The sequence below is a fragment of the Rhinopithecus roxellana genome, chromosome 21 (assembly GCF_007565055.1).
Source record: "Rhinopithecus roxellana isolate Shanxi Qingling chromosome 21, ASM756505v1, whole genome shotgun sequence".
In the NCBI taxonomy this organism is placed as follows: Eukaryota; Metazoa; Chordata; class Mammalia; order Primates; family Cercopithecidae; genus Rhinopithecus; species Rhinopithecus roxellana.
The window spans coordinates 40030963-40057638 of record NC_044569.1 but is presented as its reverse complement, the minus strand read 5'-3'; the positions used below and the strand labels follow the sequence as shown (position 1 = coordinate 40057638).

General features: G+C 42.6%; 1 protein-coding gene and 1 pseudogene across 3 annotated transcripts in view; one reads left to right on the top strand and one right to left on the bottom strand.

The window, feature by feature from the left end:
• Window positions 1-21849, bottom strand: LOC104655479 (annotated as a pseudogene).
• The window catches only part of YES1 (YES proto-oncogene 1, Src family tyrosine kinase), a 93592-nt gene continuing 88395 nt past the window's right edge, over window positions 21480-26676 (top strand). The window contains exon 1 of one of the 3 annotated variants that reach the window (XM_030925833.1): window positions 21480-22016. The gene's annotated coding sequence lies outside the window, so the exon portion shown is untranslated. Of the gene's footprint in view, window positions 22017-22047; window positions 22299-26676 lie in introns of those variants that run through there. The other 2 variants (XM_010354905.2, XM_030925831.1) reach the window with 2 other exon arrangements.

Here is a 26676-nt window from a genome sequence, read left to right as displayed (position 1 = left end):
TCATTTCTGCTGCTCACGGGCCCACTGCTCTGGGGTCAGAGTTTTCTGTTCAAAGGCATGGGTGTGCGAGAGTTCTTCTGCTAGGCACGCATTCACCAGCCGGTGTCTGAAGCGGCGGCTTCCCCTCGAACTTGGCTGACACTACCAGGAAGCTACAGGTGCAACGGTTGAAGGTCGTGTCCTCTACCTCATGCTCCACCTCCGGGTTCACTGCAGCTTCTCCCGGAGGTCATTGGCGCTGAGTTCCATGGGGGTAGTCCAGCGGGGGTGCCAGCCCAGCGGGGACAGAGCCCCAGCTCGGACCCTGGCCACACTGCTGTGCACCCTTACAGGGGCCACTCCCCTCACTTAAGCTTTATTTGACTTAATGATGGCCTCAAAGCACAAGGGTAGGAATGCTGACATATTGTTATAATTGTTCTATTTATCATTAGTTATTGTTGATCTCTCCTGTACCTCATTTATAAATTAACTTTTATCATAGGGATATGCGTGTGTCTATATCTACAAAAAAACCCAGTATCTATAGAGTTTGGTACTATAGCGATTTCAGGCATCCACTGGGGATCTCAGAATGTATTCTTAACAGATAAGGAGGGACTGCTGTATTATTATATGGAGGTTAACCGTACTATTAGCAATAGAATTATAATAACAACCTTCAAAAACATGGCGAAGCTGGTAATAATGTGCCTAACATCCTACAGCACCTCCATATTGTCGACAGAGTCACACTCTGTAAAATATTTGAAGAGATTTATTCTGAGCCAAATATGAGTGACCATGGCCCGTGAGACAGCCCTCAGGAGGTCCTGAGAACATGTGCCCAAGATGGTCGGGGTGCAGCTTGGTTTTATACATTTTAGAGAGGCATGAGACATCAATCAAATACATTTAAGAAATACATGGGATTGGTCCAGAAAGGTGGACAACTCAAAGCTGGGCCTTCCAGGCTATAAGTGAATTTGAACATTTTCTGGTTGACAATGAGCTGACTTTGTCTAAAGACCTGGGATTGGCCTGGGCGCAGTGGCTTATGCCTGTAATCCCAGCACTTTGAGAGGCCAAGGCTAGTGGATCACCTGAGGTCAGGAGTTCGAGACCAAGCTGACCAACACAGTGAAACTCCATGTCTACTAAAAATACAAAAATTAGCTGGGCATGGTGGCGGGTGCCTGTAATCCCAGTTACTCGGGAGGCTGAGGCAGGAGAATCGCTTGACCCCAGGAGGCAGAGGTTGCAGTGCGCCTAGATTGCACCACTGCACTCCAGCCTGGGCGACAGAGCAAGACTCCATCTCAAAAAAAAAAAAGTAACCGGGCATGGTGGCGTGCACCTGTAATCCCAGCTACTGTAAAGGCTGAGACACAAGAATCACTTGGACCTGGGAGGCGGAGGTTGCAATGAGCCAAGCTCACGCCACTGCACTCCAGCCTGGGAGACAGAGCGAGACCCTGTCTGAGAGAAAGAGAGAAAGAGAAAGAGAAAGAAGGAAGGACGGAGGGAAGGGAGGGAGGGAGGGAAAGGAAAGAAAGAAAATCATGACATATAGAGTTAAATAAAACCCACCTGATGAGAATTTTTATGATTTGTAGGGCATGACCCCCCAGGCCCCTTAGATAGGAATTTGGGCAAGATTTAAAAATCAGAGTTCAGTCCTCAATATTTAAAATAGCTTTTTAAAAATCAGCCTCTTAGTATATCAGGGTTGAAAAGGAAAAGTTTAATGAAGTAACATGCTTGTACTGAAGGCTAAATACTAGAGCTTATTATCTTCAGAGTATCACTAGGTACAGGGAAGATGCTTTCACTTGAAAGTGGAGCTTTGCAAGAAGACCTAGTGAAAGGTAGAAATAGCAAAATATATCAGACATACATACATACTCAAAGGACACAGATGACCACATGTAGAACTTTATGTTTCTCCAGTAAGAGGTGTTACAGATTATACAAAGCTCTCAAAATAAGTATTAATGATTGACCGATTGACTGACAAAACCAAATAAATGATATTGCCAAAGATGAGCCATTATGGATGAATAAACAAAATGTGGTCTATCCATACAACAGAATATTATTCAGCCTTAAGAAAGAAGGAAATTCTGACACATGCTTCAGCATGAATGAACCTTGAAGACATTATGCTAAGAGAAGTAAGCCAGACCCAAAGGATAAATATTATATGATTCCACTTGTCTGAGACACCTAGAGTAATCAAATTCATAGAGATAGAAAGCAGGATGTTGGTTGCCAGGGGCTAAGGGGAAAGGAGAATGACGGGGGCAGGAGCGGGGATTTTTTTTTTTTTTTTTTTTCAGAATTCTATCAGATAAATTTAATGAAGAGATTGAAATAATTAAAAATAATCAAGCAGAAAATCTGGAGCTGAAAAATGCAAGTAGCATACTGGAAAATACATCAGAGTCTTTTTTTTTTTTTTATACTTTAAGTTCTAGGGTACATGTGCACAACGTGCAGGTTTGTTACATATGTATACATGTGCCATGTTGGTGTGCTGCACCCATCAACTGAGCGGGGGTATTTATTGCTGTTGTTTTGAGACAGATCTTGCTCTGTCACCCAGGCTGGAGGGCAGTGATGCAATCACAGCTAACTGCAGCCTCAACCTCCCTGACTCAAGCAATCCTCCCACCTCAGCCTTCTGAGTAGCTGGGACTATGGTTGTGAGCCACAATGCCCAGCTATTTTTTTTTTTTTTTTTTTTTTTTTTTTTTGTGGTAATGAGGTCTAGCTATGTTGCTAGGCTGGTCTCAAACTCCTGGGCTCAAGCAATCCTCCTGCCTCGGCCTCCTAAAGTGCTGGGATTACAGGCGTTAGCCACCACACCTGGCAAAAGTTATTGTTTTAAGAATTTCAGTTCAGGAAGATGAAAACTTTCTGGCAATGGATGGTGGTGATGGTTACACAACAATGTATTTAGTGCCACTGAAGTATATACTTAAAAATGGTTAAAATGGTCAATTTTATGTGACACATATTTTACCACAACTAAAAAATCAAATAGGCCGGCCGTGCTGGCTCACGCCTGTAATCCCAACACTTTGGGAGGCTGAGGTGGGTGGATCACGACATCAGGAGTTCAAGACCAGCCTGGCCAACATGGTGAAACCCCATCTGTACTAAAAATACAAAAATTAGCTAGGCATGGTGGCGGGCACCTGTAATCCCAGCTACTCGGGAGGCTGAGGCAGGAGAATTGCTTGAACCTGGGAGGTGGAGGTTGCAGTGAGCCGAGATAGCGCCACTGCACTCCAGCCTGGGTGACAGAGTGAGAAACCATCTCAAAAAATATATATATATCACATAAAGAGCTACTGAGCTTAATAGTTAACATATAACAATAAAGTTTTCTTAAATATTTTTCCTACTAAAAGATGAAATTTGTAAAATTTCATAAATAATGTCATATGCTTCTGCAAGATGGAATGTCAGTAAGGGGAATAATTTATGGAGGAACTTTCAAGTATCTCCAAATTAAAGTTGGAAAGAGATCATTAAAAAGAAAGTCATAACTTACATCTAAGGAATAGATTCAGGAGGAGGATGTTAGTTCTCTCAAAGAATAGGGAGCTACGGGACATTTTATTTTATATAAGTCAATCACGACAGAAATTTTAATATAAAATTTTTTATACTTTTTAATACATAAAAACCCCTTCTAATGTAAAAAAATTTAATATAAAAATATTTCTGCCATTGCACAAGTGGGATATGTAATTTTGAACTTTGCATTAAAAAATGAAGAAAATTATGAATATTAAAATTGCCAGCTGAGCATGGTGGCTCATGCCTGTAATCCCAGCACTTTGGAAGGCTGAGGTGGGCAGATCACTTGAGGTCAGAAGTTCAAGACCAGCCTGACCAACATGGTGAAACCCTGTCTCTACTAAAAATACAAAAATTAGCTAGGTGCGGTGGCACACACCTGTAATTCCAGCTACTCGGGAGGCTGAGGCAGGAAAATCGCTTGAACCCAGGAGACAGAGGTTGCAGTGAGCTAAGATCATGCCATTGCACTCCAGCCTGGGTGACAGATCGAGACCCTATCTCCAAAAAAAAAAAAAAAAAAAAAAAAAACCATTATTATTCTTTCTTTCTGATTGAATACTTTATACTTTGTTTTTGGAAAATATCAAATAAAAAATATTTTCCAAAATAATAAAGCTAGAATATCCATTATGCTTGTTTCCTAGCTGCTCTGGCGGAAGCTTTAACAGAGGTAGTTAGTGCTCCCAGAACAAATTCACAGGCTTCTCCACGTCCTCCTGCCTCCCTTACCACTGGGCTGGGGCCGGGTTATGAGTTCTAGTCAATAGGAAATAGCAGGGTGACGTGTCAGTTCCAGGCCGAAGCAGTTAAAATCAAGTGTGCCTCCTCCATCCTTTTCTTACCCTGTCATGGCAGGTGAGAAGGTGCTAGGGGTCGCCAAATGCAGGAAGCCTCCATCTCCAAGACATTGCTTGCAGAGAAGCCCAGCCAACCCGCATTAAACCTTCTGTGAGAAATAAACTTCATTTTTTTAAGGCACTGAGATTGATTGCTACAGTGAGTAACCTAAAGATGACAATGTGGGAATCATTATTAGCTTCCCTGCCCATTAGAAGAGTCTGGTTCTGTGGGATCACTTTTTAAAACTCCAAAGTAGGCCGGGTGCGGTAGCTCATGCCTGTAATCCCAGGACTTTGGGAGGCCCAGGAGGGTGGATCATGAGGTCAGGAGTTCGACATCAGCCTGACCAACATGGTGATACCCCATCTCTACTAAAAATACAAAAATTAGCTGGTTGTGGTGGTGCACACCTGTAATCCCAGCTACTCAGGAGGCTGAGGCAGGAGAATGGCTTGAACCCGGGAGGCAGAGGTTGCAGTGAGCTGAGATCACACCACTGCACTCCAGCCTGGGCGACAGAGCAAGACTCTGTCTCAAAAAAAAAAAAAAAAAAACCTCCAAAAACCTCCAAAGTGGCCGTCACTAGATGCTAATAAACACTAGAGGGCACAATTGAGTTGTGGAAAATTTCGGCCAATATTGGAAATGAAACAAGGTATGTATGTACTCCAGCAAAAATTAATGCAACAAATGGGTTGTGAAAATCATAAGCTTTGAAAACAATTGCTTTCTTTGTAAATCTGTTGGTTGCCTTTCGCCCTTTGAGATAATTGAATTAAAGTAGACTTAACGCTTTAAATTTAATATAAAACTAATACTGTATTCCAAAAATAAAGCATATATACATTTACAAATATGAATACTTACATCAAAAAACTAGTGGGGGTGTTCTCAGTGTTAAGAGTCAGTTTCCATCTGAATTTTTCTTTCTTTAGATATTCCCGTCTTCCGGCAATGATGGTTTGGCCATGGAATTCACACTCATTCTAACCTAGCCACTTGAGAAAGCTGAAGTTTCTAAGGTTTTGTTATTGTAAGAGGTGACCAGATGTTCCAAACATCAAGCTATACAGGAAGCTCTCCACCCACTCCAAATGTCATGCTGAGTTCTCAACAGACTTCCCTTTCCCGTTTCCTTTTTCCCCTCTCTCTGATTTTTTTCTTCAAAGTCTATTCAAAAGCTGCTGCCAAAACCATCTTCCTCTATTGTTGTTCTGATGACATCATTCCCTTCCCCAGCTCTCCTTGTCTTCGGTCTCATGACCACAGTTTGCCTTCATTTCCTTGAACTGCCTCTGTGCCTGCCTCTACCTCCATTCCCCCTTATTTCCTGTGCTTCTCACCAACTGTGACGCAGGATTGTCACTGCTGATGTCCCAGTGCTGAGGTATCTATTATCTTCTAACAAAGAAGAGTATTCCCATTCCACTACCCAGACTTTCCTAAGTCTCTTCTAAACTCATTTTATTTATGTATTCATTGCTCACGAGTATACTAAGCACCTTCTGCATATGTTCTAGGTACTAGAGGAGAGACAGAGAGAAAAAAGAAGAAAAGATACAATCTTTTTTGTTTTGTTTTGTTTTTTGAGACGGAGTCTTGCTCTGTCGCCCTGGCTGGAGTGGAGTGCAGTGGCGCAATCTCGGCTCACTGCAACCTCTGCCTCCTGGGTTCACGCCATTCTCCTGCCTCAGCCTCTGAGTAGCTGGGCTAGCCACTACGCCCAGCTACTTTTTTGTATTCTTTAGTACAGACGGGGTTTCACTGTGTTAGCCAGGATGGTCTCGATCTCCTGACCTCGTAATCCGCCCGCCTCAGCCTCCCAAAGTGCTGGGATTACAGGCTTGAGCCACCGCGCCCGGCCGACATAATCTTTTTTTTTCTCTTTTTGCCAGCTGCTCTGGCCAGCTTAAAAAGACAGTCTTTAAGATCAGAATTGCCAGGAAGTCATTTAAGCTGGGGCTTTTGGAAACCAACTGGAACTTACTCTCCCTTAGAACCTGAAAGAGTAAGTAGCAGGAGAAAATTATACAATGATACAAAATAACTATACCATTCGGGATAGTAGATTTGGGATAATTCTAATTATATCGTCACCTTGAGACAGGGTCTTACTCTGTCACCCAGGCTGGAGTGCAGTGGTAGAACCACAGCTCATTGCAGCTTCAACCTCTTGGGCTCAAGTGAGCCTCTCACCTCAGCCTCCCAAGTAGCTGGGACTACAGGCATGTGCCACCACACCCTGCTAATATTTTCTTTTTCTTGCCCAAGCTGGTCTCGAACTCTTGAGCTCAAGCGATCCGCCTGCCTCGGCCTCCCAAAGTGCTGTGAGTACAGGCTTGAGCCACCTCGTTTGGCCTCTAGCTCAGTAATTAATCTGACACTTGGTGACTGGCATACTGGTTTGCATTTCTCATTCCTCAGTTTCCTCGCCTGTAAAATGGGGATAGTGACATGTACCTATTCATCCTTTAAGATTGTTATACAGATCAAATGTGATAATAAAATAATTTGCAAAATATAAAGTATTATTTAGTGTAACGTAAGATTATATTTGTGCCGCTGAGATTTAAATATGTCCTGATGCAAAGATACTATATATTTTATTGATTGAGTCGACTATCATGTCTTGTTTAGTTGTTCATAGAAACTATTTTAGAATGAAAAGGCTAATAAGGCAACATAATTAAGAAACATGAAGGAAAAGAAGACCTTTGACTTCTGTTATTATAACTTCTCCAAAGTTTCATTTCAAATCAAATAAACATTTGTGCATAAATAAAACATAGTTGTCCTTAAACTTTGTATATTTTTAATATACAGATTTTCTTACAGGGCTACAGAATTCAGATACCATAAATTATGTTTTTCTTGGAGACAACAATAATAAGTATTCTTAAAATTTTTATCACATGCTTACTACATACCAGGAACTATACTAGGAATTGAAATTAGAAATGTAAATGAGGCCGGGAGTGGTGGCTCATGCCTGTAATCCCAACACTTTGGGAGGCCAAGGCATGCAGATCACTTGAGCCCAGGAGTTTAAGACCAGCCTGGCCAACATGGCGAAACCCCTCCCCTACAAAAAAAAAAAAAAATACAAAAATTAGCCAGGCATGGTGGTGCGTGTTTGTAGTTCCAGCTATTGAGGAGGCTGAGATGAGAGGACTGCTTGCACCTGGGAGGTTGAGGCTGCAGTGAGTCAAGATCACACCACTGCACTCCAGCCTGGGCGACAGAGAGAGACCCTGCCTCAAAAAAAAAGAAAACAAATGTAAATGAATGGTTTCTGCAATGCAGGAGTATCACAACTCAATATTTGAAAAGACTATCTGATAGAATCAGAGAAGTAGTAGTGGTATGTCATATTTATTAAATGCATTAATATTTCTTATTAGCCAGGTGCAGTGACTCATGCCTATAATCCCAGCACTTTGGGAGGCCAAGGTGGGCAGGTCACCTGAGGTCAGTATTTCAAGACCAGCCTGGCCAACATGGTGAAACCCTGTCTCTACTAAAGATACAAAATTAGCCAGGGGTGGTGGCACATGCCTGTAATCCCAGCTACTAGGGAGTCTGAGGCAGGAGAATTGCTTGAACCCGGGAGGCAGAGGTTGCAGTGAGATCAGGCAACTGCACTCCAGCCTGGGTGACAAAGCAAGTCAAAGAGAGAGAGAGAGAGGCGAGGGAGGAGAGAGAGAGAGAGAGAGGAGAGAGAGAGAGAGAGAGAGAGGAGAAGAGAGAGAGAGAGGCGAGGAGAGAGAGAGAGGAGGAGAGAGAGAGGAGGAGGAGGAGAGGGAGCGAGAGACGCGAGAGAACATAGGCGCTCTAACCGCCTCCCTGAGAGAGAGAGAAAGGAAATCTTCCTGACTGCTTTCAGTGTGAGACGCTGGCTTTTTCCTTGACTTCATTGGCTTCCTGGTTTTCAGGCCTTCAAACTCTGCCTGGACCTACCCCACCTGCTCTCCTGGGTCTGTAGCTGCTGACTCACCCTACAGATGCTGGGACTTCTCAGCTGCCATAATCATGTGAACCAATTCCTGCTCATAAATGTCTTTCTATGTACATATACATCCTACTGGTTCTGTTACTCTGTAGAAGGTAAGGTTCACCCGAGAAAATTTCCAAAAAGCAAAGGAGAATGAAGAAATAAGGATTCTGTAACGTTTCATCATTCATGTCTTAAGAGAGTAAAAACAAATGGTTAAGGCCCGGCACAGTGGCTCACGCCTGTAATCCCAGCACTTTGGGAAGCTGAGGCAGGCAGATCATGAGGTCAGGAGTATGGTGAAAACCCATTTCTACTAAAAATACAAAAATTAGCTGGGTGTGGTGGCGTGTGCCTGTAGTCCCAGCTACTCTGGAGGCTGGGGCAGGAGAATCGCTTGAACCTGGGAGGCGGAGGTTGCAGTGAGCCGAGATCGCGCCACTGCACTTCCAGCCTGGGTGATAGAGCGAGACTCTGTCTCAAAATAAAACAAAACAAATGGTTGATTACAGTCATAACACTATCACCTAGTGTTGTTTGACCTTGAGAAATTCACTTACTCTGAGATACATTTATTCATTCATTCATTCATTCAACAAATACTTACAGAATGCCTTTTCTGTACCAGGAACTGAACGTACTGTGTTAAGCACTGAAGGTATCAAGGTTGATAAGATAAAGGTCCCCACCCTTCAAGGAGTTTAGTAGAGTGCGACCTGGCGGCATTTGATAGAAAAATTAATGTTTAAAGTGTAAGAGTTGTAAATGTTGAATCATCAAGGGCCCTTATCTCCTACTCTACCCCCACGCAAATCCTCTACTTCTGGCACAGTGGAGCACTCTATTTCATGCACATTTACTCAAATTAAACTCTGCCTCTGCTCTCGTCTTCCTTTTCTGGAATGCCTTTCCGGAGCTGTCTCCTGATTATCCCACTGCATTTTCAAAGCTCTTGTCAGTCGCCTCTGCCTACTAAGATCTTCCCCACTCTAAATTCCCAAAGATATAATTTTCTGGACTCTCCTCATTAGCATTTATCAAATATAAGCTACTATTCATGTTTGTATATAATACTGTATTAAGCTTCTTAAGTAGGATACGTTCTTATATTTCATTGTTTCATCCAGTACACTAAGCATGCCTTGAGTAATAATAATATTTTCCTGTTACTGACTCAGTATGAGAAATTGGGGAGTCACTTCATTGCAATGTCCTGAGTTTTCACAAGCTGCACTATGAGGAAAATACTTGATAACAGGAATATTATGTAAAATATTTTTGTCTTCCAACAAGGATAAAAAGAGCAAATAAGTTACAAAGAAGAATAATTTGTTTAGAAAAAAATTTGTTTATGTTATTATGATAATAAAGAAATTAATTAACATAAATTGCTGAGATTAAAAAATCTCCTGTTCATGGCAAATATCCAAAAATCCTCCCTTATGTAATGATTCTAATCCATAATCAAAAATCAAATTCCAACTTTTGGAAAAGGCATAAGCCATATACTATATGCAATTGAATTTTTTTTTTTTTTTTTTTTTTTTTTTTTTTTTGAGACAGAGTCTCACTCTGTCGCCCAGGCTAGAGTGCAGTGGCATGATTTCAGCTCATTGCAACCTACCCCTCCTGGGTTCAAGCGATTCTCCTGTCTGAGTCTCTCGAAGCTGGAATTACAGGCGCCTGCCACTACACCTGGCTAATTTTGTATGTTTAGTAGAGATGGGGTTTCGACATGTTGGTCAGGCTGTTCTCAAACTCTTGGCCTCAGGTGATCTGCCTGCCTTGGCAGGGCAGTGCTGGGATTACAGGTGTGAGCCACCTCACCGGGCCACAATTGAAATGTATTGATATGTGGTTAAGGAACTGAGTTCTGTAAGAAAAACTGCAGGGCTGGGAACACCTTTTTAATCTGTGGAGGCAATGGAAAAAAGTGATTATGAATCAGATTCCTTATAACTGCACAAACTTGGACATATTAGTTAGCATTGCTAACTTTCCTCATCTTAAAAATTCATAACTTAGGCCGGGCACGCTGGCTCAAGCCTGTAATCCCAGCACTTTGGGAGGCCGAGACGGGCGGATCACGAGGTCAGGAGATCAAGACCATCCTGGCTAACATGGTGAAACCCCGTCTCTACTAAAAAATACACAAAACTAGGAGGGCGAGGTGGCGGGCGCCTGTAGTCCCAGCTACTCAGGAGGCTGAGACAGGAGAATGGCGTAAACCCGGGAGGCAGAGCTTGCAGTGAGCTGAGATCCGGCCACTGCACTCCAGCCTGGGCCACAGATCGAGACTCCGTCTCCAAAAAAAAAAAAAAAAAAAAAAATTCATAACTTAAAATTTTATTCTGCTTTTGGTTGGCATAAATTGAAAAGTGTATTTCTCACAAATGGGATGTTTCCAACTCCCAGGGGATTTTAATTTCATTACTAAATTTATAGGATTTTTATGAGGGATTAATGAGTTATGATGATGTAAAATACTGGTAATTTGCCTGGCTTTTAGTAATTGTGAAAAAAAATGGTATCTACCTTAGAAAATAAATGAACAGAAAGCTTGTATGTGGCTAGGCACACTAAATTCTTCACAGTGGTTCTGCATTATTTCTACTTGGCTAAAATCTCTGTTAAATGTGTTCTTCCTATGCCTTGAAAGAACTTCTGATTTTTCCAAAGTAGATCTTACAGGCTGAAAGTTCATCTCTCATTTTACATTTTATACAAGTGTTTTTTCTCTGCATAACTTACATCTTCTTGTGGGAATCATTATCTCAAGCATTGTCCAAGCATAAGATTATAGTTAAACACACACACACACACACACACACACACACACACAAAGTCAGGGATCTCCATTCCTCTGTAAATTCAATGATCAATTTGCAAAATTCTGTATAAATAGCTACACTGTTCTTGCCCCATTTGTCATTAGCAGCTGGACTTAAATTTAACAACTTATAGTGTAGTATTAAATAGGAAATAATGGGAAACATTTGCATGTGACTATTAAATATAAATATTCAAGATTTGAGCTAAACTGAAGGTAAAAGAACAAAATTCCCCACAGTTTGACTGAATTTTCAAAATGTTCTTATTTATTTATTTAGAAACAGGGTCTCGCTCTGTCACCCAGGCTCAGGCTGGAGTGCAGTTTGTGTAATCACAGCTCACTGCAACTCCTGGGCTCAAGGGATTTTCCTGCATCAGCCTCCCAAGTAGTAGGACTACAGGCATGTGCTGCCATGCCTGTTTTTTTTTTTTTTTTTTCTTTCCATTTTTTGTAGAGACAGTGTCTTGCTATTTTGCCCAGGCTGATTTCAAACTCCTGACCTCGAGCAATCCTCCAGCCTCAGCCTCCCAAAGTTCCGGGATAACAGGCATAAGCCACCATGCCTGGCCTTAAATGTTCTATAACAGTAAAATATAGATCCCATAGCAGATGAAAGCAAAAGAATGGAAATGTCTGAGTAGACAGAATACATCTATATAAACTGTAACAATGGAAAACATATGAAATGCATATATACATGTACACAGTATATGGAGGTGCATTTGAGTAGGGAAGCAATACTTCAGATCCATATAGTAAGAAAAACTACCAGGGTTGGTTCACAGAAACTGAAGCTTAATTTAAGCTGGCTCTCTTAACACTAAATTATTTTAAGTGAGTTTCTGTGTACTCACACTAAAAACAAAAACAAAACAGGGATGACCTCACAGATTGTGGTGAAGATGAATTTAAATTTGTTAGCATATAAAAGCAGGACAAGTGCCTGCTAAAGAACACCCAAGAAATGAGAGTTTCCAATTTTAATTTCCAAGAGATCAGAAGCTCCTTGAGAAGCCTCCAAGTAAAAAATGCTTTGTGTTTGCTATTTTTTTGTTTTTTAAGATGGAGTCTCTCTCAGCCACCCAGGCTGGAGTGCAGTGATGCGATCTCGGCTCACTGCAACCACCATCTCCCGGGTTCAAGCGATTCTCCTGTCTCAGCCTCCTGAGTAGCTGGGATTACAGGCACCCACCATCATGTCCCACTAATTTTTGTATTTTAGTAGCGATGGAGTTTCACCATGTTGGCCAGGCTGACTTGAACTCCTGACCTCAGGTGATCCGCCCACCTTGGCCTCCCAAAGTGCTAGGATTACAGGTGTGAGCCACCGCACCCTGCATATTTACTAAATTATTAGAAGCATGGGTATATGTATGTGCCAATGAATATAGCAATCATCAGAAAGAAGATAGGAAGACATAATTTGGTATTCTTTTTTATTAAAATCTCATCGACTTCAGTCATCCATCTGAATTCTGTTTCACATTTCTCATGCACCCTGTTATCACTGCCTTCCTTGGAAACTAATTAGAACAATTCTTACCTGGGGAAAAGCACTGGACATGTTTGCAGCCAAATTCAACTGAACTAAAGTTGAAGACATTTTTATATTAATAGAACAAAACAAAGGAAAGATGGGGTTTTTTTCTTTATTTTATTTATGTTTTTTTGAGATAGAGTCTTGCTCTGTCACCCAGGCTGGAGTACAGTGGTGCGACCTTGACTCACTGCAACCTTCGCCTCCCGGGTTCAAGCGATTCTCCTGCCTCAGCCTCCCGAGTAGCTGGAACTACAGGTGCCCGCCACCATGCCTGGCTAATTTTGTATTTTTAGTAGAGACGGGGTTTCACCATGTTGGCCAGGCTGGTCTCGAACTCCTGACCTCGTGATCCGCCTGCCTAGGCCTCCCAAAGTGCTGGGATTACAGGCGTGAGTCACCGCGGCCAGCCTACTTAATTTTTCTTAAGGGAAGATTATTTAATACAGAGTGTCCTCTTCTGTTTTTGTAAGTGAAAATTTCTGCTACTCAGTCAAAACCTGAGTCTACAGAAGGTGCTGGCAAGAGGACTGATGGACCAAAGTGATTTGATGACTATGCTTCTTCCGTCTCCTTTAGTGCTTTCTCCAGTATGGTTTCTTTCAGATCAATGAAACTTTTCTTTTTTTCTTTTTTTGAGAGGGAGTCTCGCTCTGTTGCCCAGGCTGGAGTGTAGTGGCATGATCTTGGCTCAATACAACCTCCGCCTCCCAGGTTCAAGCAATTCTCCTGCCTCAGCCTCCCAAGTAGCTGGGATTATAGGTGCCCACCACCACACCTGGCTAATTTTTGTATTTTTAGTAGAAATGGGGTTTTACCATGTTGGCCAGGCTGGTCTTGAACTTCTGACCTCAGGTGAGCCACCTGCCTCAGCCTCCCAAACTGCTGGGATTACAGGCGTGAGCCACCACACCCAGCCTCAATGAAACTTTCCTTATTTTTTTGGACAATATTCACAATCAAAAATAGATGTGAGAAAACAGAATTGGGAAAGTCGCTGGTTTAAGATTACATAGCTACAAAAGGGCATACAATTCTGGGACTAATTTTTTTTAATTGCCATATAATTTACATACTGTAAATTAAACTATTAGGGCTCGATTTCCAGCTCCACCCCTTCTAACTGTATGATTTTGTCTTAGTTATTAACTTATCTTTCCTTCATTTCCTTGTCTATAAAAGGAAAGAACCATAACAATTGTTCTGTTTCATAGTGTGCGGTGAGGATTGAGTTAACACGTAAAGAGTTCAGAATGGAGTCTGATGCGTGGTCAGTGTTCCAAGAACATAACCTGCAAATATTATAAGATCAAATGGAGAGTTTGCTACCACTAAATTGAATGTAAATTGACTAAATTTTATAGAGACATTACAAATCAGGAAATACAGTGGGTTTTAACCTTTGTAACTGTAACCCACAATGAAAAAAATGTATTTTATGTCATAACTCAGTATATACACATAGAAAAAATAAGTTTTGCCAAATTATACTTAGTATATGCAGTATGCTGTGATATTTGTTTCATTTTTTAAAAGGTGCCGGTTGCCATGTACTATATTGATTTTGCTACTCCGTAAGGAATTACAACCCACAGTTCAAAAACATTGACCTGGCCGGGCGCGGTGGCTCACGCCTGTAATCCCAGCACTTTGGGAGGCCGAGACGGGCGGATCACAAGGTCAGGAGATCGAGACCATGGTGAAACCACGTCTCTACTAAAAATACAAAAAATTAGCCGGGCGAGGTGGCGGGCGCCTGTGGTCCCAGCTACTCAGGAGGCTGAGGCAGGAGAATGGCGTGAACCCGGGAGGCGGAGCTTGCAGTGAGCCGAGATCGCGCCACTGCACTCCAGCCTGGGCGACAGAGCGAGACTCCGTCTCAAAAAAAAAAAAAAACATTGACCTGATACAATCCCTTCACTTTACAATGGAAACACCTGAAGTCTTTGAGAAATTGGGAAATTTGCTTGCTTAAGATTACATAGCTACAAAAGGGCATACAATTCTGGTACAAGAAATTTTGTTTATATTGTGATATAACTTACACACAGTAAAATTCACCATTTAAAGTGATTTTTAGTATACTCACAAAGCTGTACAAGCAACACCACTACGTAATTCCAGAATATTTTCATCACCCCAAGAAGAAATCCTGTACCCACTAGCAGTGGAACAATAACTTATATTTCACTTCTAGTCCAAATATTTTTTGCATTCTCATAGTCACATATATGGATATTCAAATTGATTAAGTAAAGTTTTATTTAATAAGTATTTAATGTCTAAATCATCAAATTTATCAAATGCTTGATAAGACTTTGCATAATTCTGTGCCATTAGCCATCTCAAGCTTTTATATAAGTTTCTGTATTCTTTGGGGTTTTGTTGTTTTTCAAATACATGCCAGATTCTTGAGGATACATGGCAAACGCTTAGGAATGGGGTCCACATACTCCAAACAGACTCAGGAAATGCTTTGTTCTTTGGATGCACAGCATACCATCTCAAAGGAAATGAGACTGGTAATTTTCACAGAGAATATGGGAGACGTTAGAGAAAAGCTTAAAGAAGTTGTTTATTCTGGAGGCTTTTATTAAACAGAGGATTATTTTCTGTTTCAAAGTTTTCAAATAGAATCCACGACTGGACAATATGTCCTTAAAAGGTTTAAGGAGAACCTAAATACTTTCCTAAATAGGAGTTCATATACATTTTAAAAGACACTCATTATAACATAAATCAAATTTTCCAGTCTGTGGTTTTCAAAACATCCATTCCTTGGTCTCCCGCATTGCTTCTATTTTAAACTTGGAATTAATTTTACGTAAAATAAGCATGAGTGCCAATTTTCTATTTTATGCCAAAATTACTAGGTCTCCAGAAGAAAAATCTCTACATTAGTCGTGTTTAGATCATTTAAATAGCACCCTTTAAACTGTGAGAGTCATTGTATACATTTTGAATCTTCAGTGCATGGTTGTTGATTCTTTAGTAAATGTGATTTCAAGTATTCAGAAGAAGATGCACCCATGCAAATTAATGATCAGAACTCAGGGCTCAAATAATATGAAATTATTATAGATTAGCCCACTATAAAGAAATGAAAATGATAATAATGCTAATAAAGCTAGAAAATAATTTTTTTTTTTTTTGACATGGAGTTTCACTCTGTCACCCAGGCTGGAGTGAAGTGGTGCCATCTTGGTTCACTGCAATCTCTGGCCCCCAGGTTCAAGCGATCCTCCCGCCTCAGCCTCCCAAGTAGCTGGGATTACAGGCGCGCACCACCACGCCCAGCTAATTTTTGTGTTTTTAGTGGAGACAGGGTTTCACCATGTTGGCTGGGCTGGTCTCGAACTCTTGACCTCAAGTGATTCACCTGCCTTGGGCTCCCAAAGTGTTGGGATTACAGGCGTGAGCCACTGCACAATTTTTCTATTTTTACTAGAGATGGTCTTTCACCATGTTGCCCAGGCTGGTCTCGAATTCTTGGGCCCCAGACATCCACCCACCTTGGCCTCCCAAAGTGCTAGGATTACAGGCGTGAGCCACTGCACCCGGCCATGGCTAGTTGTTTTAATCAAAACAAATTTATTTATTTATTATTTTTTTTTTTGAGACAGAGTCTCGCTCTGTCGCCCCGGCTGGAGTGCAGTGGCGCGATCTCAGCTCACTGCAAGCTCCGCCTCCCGGGTTCCCGCCATTCTCCTGCCTCAGCCTCCTGAGTAGCTGGGACTACAGGCGCCGCCACCTCGCCCGGCTAGTTTTTTGTATTTTTAGTAGAGACGGGGTTTCACCATGGTCTCGATCTCCTGACCTTGTGATCCGCCCGCCTCAGCCTCCCAAAGTGCTGGTATTACAGGCGTGAGCCACCGCGCCCGGCTAATCAAAACAAATTTAAAACCAAATTAGGTATAAACTGAAAAAACAGATTTTATTAGTCTCTAATGAAAACTTCCAAAAGAAACCTATGGGGATCCTCCCAACCCCCCCGAGACAGAATCTTGCTGTCACCTAGGCTAGAGTGCAGTGGCGTGATCTCAGTTCACCACAATGTCCGCCTCCCAGAGTCAAACGATTCTCCTGCCTCAGCCTCCCGAGTAGCTGGGATTACAGGCATGCGCCACCATGCCTGGCTAATTTTTGTATTTTTAGTAGAGATGGGGTTTCACCGTGTTGGTCAGGCTGGTCTCGACCTCCTGACCTCAAGTGATCCACCTGACTCAGCCTCCCAAAGTGCTGGGATTACAGCCGTGAGCCACCACGCCAGGCCTGTTTTACTCTTTACATCATATAGTATCTGTAGTCAGAATTTAAAATTTGCTCAATGTGAAAAATAACAATATGCCAAAAATGCATAAAGATTTAGCATTAGAAAGGAGATTAAAACAAGGTTTTCAAAAGCATGGATTTATTCTAAATACGTTAAAAAAAAAACACCCCAGTTATAGTGTTACCTTGCAAAACATCTAATACAAATTTCCTTAATACTAACCTTTTATGTTTCATGATCTGATGTCCGTTAACTTAAAAGATAAGAGCCTGATTTATAGTTTCTTTTCTAAACACTCAATGCAGATAAACAATCTACTTTAACTTCTTGCCTTCAAGCAATGTTATGTTCTACTTTTCATAACCCATTTGTAAAGATTTCCAGGAAGCAGCAATCTGGTAGCAATTTTACTGGTGTCTAAACTCAATGTCAGACACTGACATGACTATGTATCAGCTTAATACTTCAGAAAAGTATGGGCCAAACACTTGGTAACGACTACAGGAATTGCAAATATAGATCTCAGGAGGAAATTATAAGCCGATAGGGCAGAAATATGAAATGGTTTTCAACATATTCTAACTCCAGTTTTGCGGTGGCTGTTGCCTGAATTGTGTTGAGAAGGATTCTGAGGATGGTGTTAATGCTCTGGGGGAGAGTATATGCTATGCGCAGTCTAAAAGCCATGACTGCCATGGGCAAGCAGGAGGAGAGACTGACCTGCCAGCTCTGTTCTAGGTTTGGGGTCTTACAGTGGCAAAAGTCACAAGTCCCAAGTCTCAGTGTGGGGGTCCCACATTCTCTTATCTCCCGCCTCTGGCTGTGCCTGCTTCATCCTCTGTGAAAACTGGATCCCCCATTCCACTCCCACTGCCTCTCCGAGCACGTGGCAGGAGATGCCACCCTCACAGCTCCCGAGTTTACTGTTGGCTGCACAAGTAAGTAGCAAAGACTAAGTAACGGTTTTCATTTGGAAAGAACAAAAATGGTCTCTATTGAAGCATAAAGGGAATTTATTGGAGGATGGTGAGAATCAACAGGAAGACTAGAGGAGCCCGCTCAGGCAGGAAGCAAGGAAGGCGAGACAAAGTCCAGGTTCTGCCATGAGGATGGTATGCTCACGACGCAGGCACCACCAGCACTGGAATCCTCTACCCCTGGACACTCATCTGCCATTTGACTCAACTCCACCATGGCCACCATGAAAAATCACTAACCGAGTCACTTTTGTATTACTCCTCAAAATTCAAACTTCCAGCCTGGAGCCCGGGATTAGCAGTACTTAGATCATAGACCTACGTGCTACCTATTGAAGGATTAATTCTCAGAGAAGAGGAACTTGAGTTAAACAGGCACCCTCAAGAGGTGTCCGCTACTGGCTGTATTCTACTCGGCAGAGGGCATGTGAGAGAATGTAAGGTGCTCATCTGGCCTAGAAACTGCTGTCACCAGAGTGAGAAACCAAGCTGAGCCTATGATAGTCTGAAGCTGTGGGTAAAGCTACCTAGGAATAAGCAGAGTGGTACCAGAATCTAGAGCTGAAACCAGGGACTTTGGTAGATAAAACAGGCCTGGGTCAAGCTGCAGAACTAGAAAGAATTGAAGTCAGAAATAAAACAAGAGATGTCCCCAAAGTAGATTCCAATAGCAAAGACTATACTGCCAGAAACTAGTTCTGGAGCGGAGAAGGCATACTCAGCACAGGGTTAAATTCTAAGACTGTAAACCAGGTAGTGAAGAAGTTAAAAGCTAGAGAGAGCAACAAAAGAGAGCAAGAAGATGGAGGTAGACTTGCTGAAGTTCATGTAAGATCGCCGTATTTGACATTTATTAATTGCAAGACACATTTGATTGACATCTATTCACTGCAGGATATGTCCTTCTATATCCATTTATTTATTATTAATTAATTTATTTAGAGACGGAGTTTTGCTCGTTCACCCAGGCTGGAATGAAGTGGCGTGATCTCAGCTCACTGCAACCTCTGCCCCCGGGGTTCAAGTGATTCTCCTGCCTCAGCCTCCGGGGTAGCTGAGATTACAGACGCATGCCACCACGCCTAGCTAATTTTTGTATTTTTTGTTTAGTAGAGACAGGGTTTCATCATGTTGGCCAGGCTGGTCTCGAACTCTTGACCTCAGCGTTCGAGGTGATCCACCTACCTCAGCGTCCCAAAGTGCTAGGATTACAGGTGTGAGCCACTGCGCCTGGCCCTCTATATACATTTATTTAGGTCGCTTAGACAGTCCTTTACCAGTTGAGGGGAAATAAAACTGTAATAAAGAAACCTTGGTCCTTGAGGCAATGAAGACATCAGGAGCATTGAGAACTTGATGAGTTGGTGCATTTCTCCACTGAGCTTGTCACAATAGGCCTAACACTCAAGGAGAAATACCTTCCTTTTTCCTGATCTTCTAAATTTATCCTTAGAGGGCTCCTCATATTCTTCCTAACTGGACATAGGAGCAGTCTTGGCCAGGTGGAGGCAGCAAAGCTAAGGTGGTACAGATAATGTCAGGCACTGAACGGATTTGAGGAGGGTGGTGAGGGGACGGTTGTTAGAAAAGAGGCAATACATGCACCTTGTGTAGGGCTGCAGGCTTTTTTACTGTTACCAGGAAGAGAAAATCATCATCATAGCCTCAGTGGCGGAAGCAGCAGCAGCAGCATATCACTGATAGCACGTAGGAGAGGTTTATCCTAAACAAAAACATTTCCTGGTAGAATCACAGGTTCCAAGGTGGTACTGAGTGGGCCCTAGTTCAACTTTCAACCTTTCAAACTTCCAGTCAAATAATTTTAAGCATTAATCAACTTAAATAAAAACATTTTACTTTTATAGGGACCTAACATATCTCATAAAGTTTGTTTGTTTAAAGCTTTCCCCTAGCTTTTTCCTCCAGCAGACTTTTCCAGGGGTTTCAAGACTTAAGTTCCTTATCACTCCCTAACACACATGTACATACCACACCTCTATGCTGTGCAGGAGGGAAAAGTGGGGCAAGCTTATTTGTCCATTTCAGGATGAACAGATTAAAAGCAATTTGTTACACCAAACTCAGTGAGACTTTCCAGATTTTCTCTTCCTCATTAAAATTTAAAAAAAAAAAAATATTCCTGGAAACAAGTGAGCCACTAAATGTTAAGATTGAAAACTTTCCAGGTTATTTACAGACTGAAGTTTGACATTGATGAATATACTAAAAAATAAATCAGGGAATGTGGTAATTAAAAAATAAAAGCAAGGGCGGAGGCAAACTCAGTAAGTTAATGTAATCTATAACTTGTAGGTGACATTCTGACACTCTCCCAACTTTAAAACTCCATAGAGAACATCTTCAAAGCCACCTTACCCCTTAAACTGGGGCAAACTACTATTTAATTTCATTTATTATTTTTAAAAATATATTTTACTAGATAGGAGGTCTCCCATGTTGCCCAAGCTGGTCTCCAACTCCTGGGCTCAAGTGATCCTGCTGTCTTGGACTCTCAGAATACTGGGATTACACGTGTGAGCCACCGTGCCCGGCCTATTTCAGAGCTGATTTTTAGGCTGAGTGTTTAGGAAGACAAAGACATCTCTATTTAGTGAAGAAACTCAACAGCTCAAGGAATTTTCTACTTTAATAAAAGCTGAATATAGACCTACATAAAATTTTACAACCCTGAGACAAACACAAATGAAGTTTTAGTAGCTAAAGAAAATACAGCACCGTTCCACATTATGTGTATCTTTAATGCCTACGCCCACCTTTCGTTCATTTAGTGAGCTGAAGAAAAAAATGTTCAAACCCTTATGTGCATTTCCTTAAGTTCCTAGAACACCGTAATACTGACACGTATGATTGCACTATTTCGTATCTATCGATGATTCTGAATTTCACTAAAAACCGCAAAGGAAACCAATAGTCACACAATTATTCCGATAACCCCAGCAAAGAGGAAATAAAGAAAGGAAGTTACTCTGAAAGTCTGACAAGGCAGAAGTGACTGCAGCAGAACGGCCTCAAGGGTCAGTCCATGAGGACCTTGATTAACCCTCATCTTTACGCCCCCACCCCATCCTTCCGGGTCCTCCCCCTTCTTCAGCTACTGGCTTTGTCAAGGCTCATAGGAAAGGTGCGCGGATTCAGACCGACACGATTCCAGCTGTGGCTCCTCCACTTTCGGGGTCGCTGTTTCCACAGCTTTCGAGCAGGGTAACCATACTTGTTGCACTTCCCTCACTGGGCTGCCGCCAGCATCATATAGAAATACGCTGTCCCAACATAAGCCAAAGCCACCATTACTGAGATAGTCGCCAAACAGAACTCAGCTTCGGTTCCCCTCCCGGCAAGGCTGGTTCAACCTACAGTCAACAGGAAGCTCCTGGGGGCAGGGACAGGATTCCTGCCTCGGAAGGAGGCCAGACGTGAACGTTGTTTGGACGGCATCAGGATGGTGATGAGGGTGTGAGTAACGCCCCCCGCTCACGCGGTTGGGCTGAGATTTTACTACGAACGACAAAGGGTGCGGAAGCATAGTGCTGAGAAGCAGCCAGCCAGCCAAAAAAACTCAACCCCGTCCTCCCCCACAAAAACAAGCCCCAAAGCCCTGGGCACTACGGAGGGCCGGGCCAAGGAAAAGAGAAAGGCAAAGGGGCGGAATCGGGGCGCCCCATTCAATCCCCGCTGCAGCCAAGCGTCGGTGGGTTCGCGGCTGGGAAGGGGCGCCGCGGGCCTGCTCTCCGGGCGGGCAAGCACCTCCTCCTCACGCCCCCTCAGCCTGCGCCGCCCCCGGGAATCCGCCACGGACCCCGCCGCCATGTTGGGTCGGGAGAAGTGACACGGACCGGTCGCCTACCCAAACCACAGCAAAGCGGCCCGGAGCCCGCGGAGGGGACCTGACGGGGGCGTAGGCGCCGGAAGGCTGGGGGCCCTGGAGCCGGGCCGGCGTGGCCCGAGTTCCGGTGAGCGGACGGCGGCGCGCGCAGGTAGTCGCAGCCCCCGCCCCGCGCCCGCCCCCGCTAGAAGTGAGGGGGCGGGGCCGGGGGAAGGAGGTGGAGAGTGAGGCCCAGGGGTGGGGAGCCAGGGAACTCCCTCCTCCTGAAGCAACGCGTCCCGGGCCGGCTCTGCAGTCGTTGCTGCCGCCGGGCGCCCCGGGACGAGGAGGTGGAGGAGGGAGAGGGCCCGCGGGCCTCGCCTCCGCCCTCCGCCCCCTCCCGCCACCTCGAGCTGCGGCAGCAGCGACTCATGAGAGCGCGGCCGGAGGACAGGTAAGGACCGGGTGGGGCCCCGCGGGCGGAGGGGTCAACCCCGACACGGACAGGGCTAGGCCCCAGCGCCGGGAGCCACCGGCACCGCCGCGGTTCCCCGCCCCCGCGGGCCAGAGTCGGGAAGTTGGGAAGAAACTTCTGCCTTCCCCCGGCCCGCCCGGCGGGCTCGTCTCGTTCCCCGCGCTACCTGCTCGCCCCTGACTCGGTCTCTGCCCCATTCAGTCCTGCCGGGTCCCGCCCAAGTCCGACCTGAGGTCCCAGAGGCGTGGGGACACTTTCTACCCCTTGTCTTTGGGGTCGTGTAGACAGCCTGGCGGCGTGGAGGCGAGGTTTATTTTTGCCCACACGGCCGAAGTGGGGGCGAGGGAAGCGGTCCCTTTTCTGTCCTAAAGGCTGGGGGTCTGTGTGTCGGCCGACGCCGGTAGCAGCTGTGCGGCGAGAGGAGAGGGTGTGTGGGGCGGGTGGGTGAGCCTCTCTGGCTTTACTTGGTTTGATTGAAAACCGCAACATGTTTAAAGTTTTCCTTTGTTTTGGATTGGGGGTTGGGAAATTTACCATTCAGCGTCCACTTTTTCATGCCACTCCGCCTCCCGTTGCGTTCGGTTCCCTGTCCACATGTGTTAAAGAAAATTTTGTCTTAAAGTGTGTTTTTCTTCTTGATAATTGCTTCCAGCTTTCACTTTATTGGGCATGGAGCAGAGTTGTTTTAAGAAGCTCTTTGAAAATCAAGTCTGGTGTAGGAACTTTAGTTTTTGTTTTTTAGCGAGTAGGACTTAACAGTTCGGATTTGGTTGAATTATTTTCTGCGTAATTAATTGATATAGGCGTGGAATAACATACGGTCTAATTTATACATTATTAAAGGAAATAATGAAAGTCTGGTGGAAGCACAATTTTATGTCCATACCATTTATTATGTATATACGTTCCACGGATGTGTGTTTTCACATAGTTGATTTCACGTATATGTATGATTATAGTATCTTCATGTATTATAATTGTAAGATTAGTGCCAAAGATGTCTTGATAATTTTAAATGTGTTTAAACCATCCTGTTAAATTTCTAAAGTTAAATAACTGACTAAGGAAAATATTACTAAATGTATACACATGAGTGTGCATTTAAGGAAAAGTGCATGATAAATCTAATATCTTAACTGTCACAGTGCTTGGCACACGGCGGACAGGAAGCATTTTGGTCAGGTAATAAAGGAGTATCTTGTGTTAACCAAGGATCTTGTATGCATCACTTACGATTTTCATATGTTGTACAGTAAGGAAGTTTTACTTTAGCAAATAATATATATGATTTTGTTGTTTTTGTTTGCTGATAAATGTGAGACCCCTGCCACAATTGACATGTAAGAAAAGGAAGTTAAATTGTATTTTAATTTTTGGACATTAGCTAAAAGTCGGTGGAGATTTTAAATGCTGGTTGACATTTCAGAGGGTCCTACATTTCAAATAGACAATTGCCTTTGATCTGAAAACAAAACAGTTTATATCCATGTTTCCAGGATAAAAGATAAAAGGGCTCTTAAAATATATACTCTGTTGTAACCACCGTAATGTTATAATAGCTTTGACTTCGCAGTTAGGTTTTGCTGACTTCATAAACCACAAAATTGATTCCTTTCTGTTCATCTGAAAGTGAAATTATAGCTTTGACCTGTCTTCCTGGGTTAGGTGGAATTTGTCTTATGGTCGAAATATATAATATTAATACATGGGCTGTTTTTGTGTGTGTGTTTTAGTTCAGGAAATTCACAAGCTGAAAAATTGTTTATGCAAGTAGAATTCCTTCATGGTATGTGTTGATAAAAGAATAAATGTGCTAAAAGACTAGAAGTAAACCTGTATAAGTGAAATATTACCAACCGATGGTGTAAGACTTATTCAGAGTTGAAATTTGCATCATGTTAGACAGTAAATAATTTATTACTATGGGTAGTTTTTCTTTACAACATCAGTGTAGGCATCATTTATTAATTCTATTAGCTTTATAGTAAGAAAGAAGACTAATGCCAAAAAAAATTAAGTGATGCTAAACTCTGGTGTCGCCCAAACTTGGGTAATTAAAAAAGAAAAAACCTGCAAGGAAATTTCTGTGAACGTAAAAATAGAAGCATAGAATACCTGTGGTTCTATGAAAGGAAATATATGGAAAGAGGGAGGAGATTGTGATAGGGACCCGGCTTCTGAAGTGGTAACAAAGTTCTTTTAACCTGGTTAAAAGGAGTTGCCAAGGGTATTGGTTTTAGTGTAATACATTAAGCTCTACGTTTGTGTGCAGAATCTATTTCTGTTTTATTTTACATGAATTTTTTTTTAAGGAATCCAGTGTGTAATGTACTATATGAGGTGCTTGGTTTAAGAACATAATTTGGTGACTGACTTTAGAACACTACCATAGGAGTAGATTTGTTAAATCATAATTGTCATATAACAGCTAGTATGTATAACAACTTTCAACACGTCAGGCTGGGCATGGTGGCTCACACCTGTAATCCTAGCGCTTTGGGAGGCGGAGGCAAGGGGATCACTTGAGACCAGAGTTTGAGACCAGCCTGACTAACATGGTGAAACCCCGTCTCTACTAAAAAGTACAAAAATTATCTGGGTGTGGTGGTGCACCCCTGTAATCCCAGCTACCTGGGAGGCTGAGGCACAAGAATCGCTTGAAACCCGGAGACAGCGATTGCCGTGAGCTGAGATAGTGCTACTGCATTGCAGCCTGGGCAACAGAGTGAGACTGTCTCAAAAAAAAAAAAAAAAAAAGTCGAATACTCCTAAATGTACAATAATTAGAGAATTGTTGGGAAAAAATTTCTAAATAAAGTTCTACTTGGGTTTCTTTAGTAAGTTAATTGTTTTAATATTTTGAGAGAAGACACAGGTTTTACAAAATTAAAATCCGCTTCGGCTTGTGTATTGTAAATAACCAATAGAAGGTAATCAAAATGTTGATTGAACGAATGGATACTGTTCTGTCATCAAATACTCTGTTTTTCCGAAAATTACATAACATGACAAAACTCAATTGTGACATCAAGATCGTAAGTTTTGACTTTTATCTATTTTAGTTTTCTAGAACAGTAATTCTTTAGATCAGTAATTTCAGCCTTAGTTTTTATATTCTTAAGAATACTATGAAATCTTAGCATAAAATAAGTTTTTGTTTAAAGTTTATGAAGATTTGCAGCACCTGAAGGATGAATATGTTTTGGTTCTAAATTACAACATGGTGTTGGAGTTTCAGAAATGCAGACAATCATTGGGTCATGCTATTTTATTTGCTTTATGTAATGGCTTGCTATTTTAGTTGTTCATATTGTGGCTTTGCATTGTTGTAGAGTTGAAGAGATCACATCTGTGCCAGATTCTTATATCACAGGAACTTTTGGTCATGTTATAAAGGTGATGTTTGTGGTGCAGGCTTTGTTGTGTGAATATTTACAGGAAGTTTTAGTAAGATCTTCCATTGTTTAGCACCCTGCATGGCTTAGGTCACCTTCAGTTCACATTTAAACAGGTTTATAATATAAATATAAGTCCTATAGCGAGGTACAACTACTTTTCTTTAAAGGAAATAATCTGTTTCTGTTAAAGTGTGTTGTCTTATTGGTAGTTCGTGTATGGCTATGGCAGGGTATGCATTATCTCTTTTCTTCCTCTCAGCTGCTCCAGTGCCACAATTAGGCTGAGTATTGCTCAGCTGCAGCTGCTGGGTGATTACTAACCATCCAGCTCCTGTCTAAACTCAGAGGCAGATTTAGCAAAAGGAGCTATAGTAACAGTAGAGGGTGAAAGAGAAGAGCCAGTGTTGCCGCCAATATCATTTTCACATGTCTGTATGCCAAGGAATCGTTGGCTACAGCAGCACTGCTGTTGTCCTGGAACTAGCAGACTTGATGGCAATATATCTTGGTCTGGATCTGGATTTACCTTTAAGATCTGAAAGCCCACTCCAGGAAAAACAGAGAATCCTGTAATTTTAGAGTATAGAATAATGTACTGTTGAGGTACTAATGGACTGAGTTACAAGCCTCTGTGCCTCAACTCCTCCCCCCCACCCAAATCTAGGGTAGCGATGCCCTTCAGTTTCTCTTGTTCAAATGTACAGTAAGCTGTGAGACTGCAGGTTCCTTGTAGCATTATACTTCATTTTGCTTTAAGCTGTGATTCTTAGAATTGCTCCTTTTACTGTTTAGGGGAGGGGAGTAGAATTGCTGGCATGCAGGTTCTTTGGACTCTACTTTCTCCTAGGAAGTGGAAGGCCTTCAAGAGGAATGACTTCTAGAATTAGCTATACATTGCATATCCCCTGTGGCTGCCTGAATTTTGCTAGTAGGAACTCTGCGTTCTTTTCCTTTTGTTC